Source organism: Babylonia areolata, chromosome 7 (genome assembly GCF_041734735.1).
Source record: "Babylonia areolata isolate BAREFJ2019XMU chromosome 7, ASM4173473v1, whole genome shotgun sequence".
NCBI lineage: Eukaryota > Metazoa > Mollusca > Gastropoda > Neogastropoda > Buccinidae > Babylonia > Babylonia areolata.
Window position 1 is genome coordinate 18,208,915 of NC_134882.1, and position 2,500 is coordinate 18,211,414.

At 46.7% G+C, this 2,500-nt stretch overlaps 1 protein-coding gene across 5 annotated transcripts in view; it reads right to left on the reverse strand.

Annotated features, from left to right (window-relative positions):
• LOC143283769 (uncharacterized) overlaps positions 1-2,500 on the reverse strand; it is a 63,443-nt gene that overhangs the window by 25,959 nt on the left and 34,984 nt on the right. For 3 of the 5 annotated variants that reach the window (XM_076590114.1, XM_076590111.1, XM_076590112.1), the window contains exon 2: positions 942-1,119. The gene's annotated coding sequence lies outside the window, so the exon portion shown is untranslated. The remainder of the gene's footprint in view (positions 1-941; positions 1,120-2,500) is intronic. The other 2 variants (XM_076590115.1, XM_076590113.1) reach the window with 1 other exon arrangement.

Here is a 2,500-nt window from a genome sequence, read left to right on the forward strand (position 1 = left end):
CCGCAGGGAACCATCGATGTTAGGTCGCCAGGAGGCCACACACCAGAGGAGACCCTGCACTGCTGCTGAGTCACTTCGGTGGTGTTCAGTGGTGCCTGTTCTGATTTAACGTACTTAGGACACCACTTACTATGCCCCCTACTAACGACAATAATAGCTTAGTCGCGGAGCTAGAGTGAGCGTCCCTCCCCAGAGTGGAGACCGCCACAACGTCCCTCAAACCAGCCCCCCAGGAATCTGCCGACACTGAAGACATTGACAGGACTCACACCCAGCACAGAAGTGGAAGGGTATCGAAACTGAGGTCACCATTGGAGTAGGGCATGAAAGGCCACAGACTTTGGACGAAGAACTTTATTATCCCATTCTGTAATGAGAAATTATTCCGAACAAAGCAACCAACGTGGACAAATACCCAACAACAACAACACAACAAATTACAGAAAACAAAACAAAAACAACAACAACAACAAAAAAACAAAAAAACAACACACAACATCAAAAACAAAAAAATCACAAACAGCAGTTTCAGTTTCAGTAGCTCAAGGAGGCGTCACTGCGTTCGGACAAATCCATATACGCTACACCACATCTGCCAAGCAGATGCCTGACCAGCAGTCACAAACAGCAACAACAACAAAACAACAGCATCAAACATATAAGAAAGAAAGACGCGAACAAACACCACCATAAATGAATAACTCTCACCTCCTCCACCCCCTTCTTCCAACAGATAGAAACATCAAAAGACAACTCTAAACAGCAAAAGCAAGTAACCAACGGAACAAACAGAAAAGCACACACACACACACACACACACACACACACACACACAAGCGCGCGCGCGCACATACACACACACGAGCCAAGCACAGGTTGTAAACAACAACAACAACAACAACAAAAAGAACAACAGCTCCAGACAGACGAACGATGCATACCCACATGAGTAAGGTAAGCTGTGCAACCGAAGAAGAAAAAGAAGAAGAAGAGAGCTGTTGAAAATAGTCTTTTGGTAAACCGGAAGTTCACAGCCAGGGCCAGTCACTCTCTCGTATATCTATCTCCCTTCCCTGCGCGTGCCGGCCGCTCCGCTTGTGTGTGTTGTTAAACCTCCATCTGAAAGCACGAACAACCTGTAGGTATGAAGTGTTATTAAAAATTCAGCGACAGAATGGAAGCCGTCACACTGTCACACACACACACACACACACACACACACACACACACACACACACACACATACACACACACACACACACACACACAAACACACGCGCGCGTTTCTTGTATTGAGGTCGACTCTCTCCGGCGACTCGACCTACTGCCACCTCAATCCACCCCAACCACCACCACCATCCCTCTCCTCCGCCCACCCACTCTCACTACACCCACACAGCTAACCTCCGACAATGTCCTGTTATTAACAGTTTGTACATACTTTCGTTTTCTTTCGTTTTTTTCCCCCCTTCTCCACCTTATGGATCTGCGATGTTTTTTTTCAAGGGTGTGTTAAGGAATTCAGGTTTTGAAATTTGTTTTAGGGGGTGAGGGGGGGTTCGACAGGAAGGGGCGTGTGTGTGTGTGTGTGTGGGGTGGGGGTTGGGGGGGGGGTCGGGGGCGGGGGACAGAGGAGAAAGTGGGTGGTGGGGATGGTGGGGTGGGGGCTGGGGAGGGGGTGTTATATATTACTTGATCTGAAAAGATTGATTGATGTCCTGGGTCTCACGCACGCATTCTGCCCATTCCTGTTGTGTGTGCTGCTTTTTTCCTCTCAGTGGGGTGTCTGTCTGTTACTGTCTCTGTCTGTCTGTCTGTCTGTCTGTCTGTTTGTCTGTCTGGCTGTCTCTGTCTCTCTCTTTGCAGTGTGTGTGTGTGTGTGTGTGTGTGTGTGTGTGTGTGTGTGTGTGTGTGTGTGTGTGTGTGTGTGTGTGTGTGGAGGGGGTTAATGTGTGTGTATATGCGGGTTTTTTTTCCCCCGCGCGCGTGTGTATATATATATGTGTGTGTGTGTGTGTGTGTGTGTGTGTGTGTGTGTGTGGAGGGGGTTAATGTGTGTGTATGTGCAGGTTTTTTTCCCCCGCGCGCGTGTGTGTATATACATGTGTGTGTGTGTGTGTGTGTGTGTGTGTGTGTGTGTGTGTGTGTGTGTGTGTGTGGTGTTGTTGCTGTTATTGTTGTTCAACCCAGACACGGGAACCGCAGGTCGCTGTATACACAAGCACTCCCACTGACAGCTTATAGTCACCACTCCCCCACGACGCTCCCTCTCCTCTGCTTCATTGTAGAGCTTCACGTATTTGCTGAGACCAGTTTTCAAATTCAATGATGTTTTTTTTTTAGGTGTGCTGTTGGTCCTCCTCCTTCTTGTATAGTTATAATGCTAATGCTAATGCTATTTACAATAATAATGATGATGATAATAATAATAATGATGATGATGATGATGATAACAACAATATAATAATAATAATAATAATAATAATAATAATAATGATGA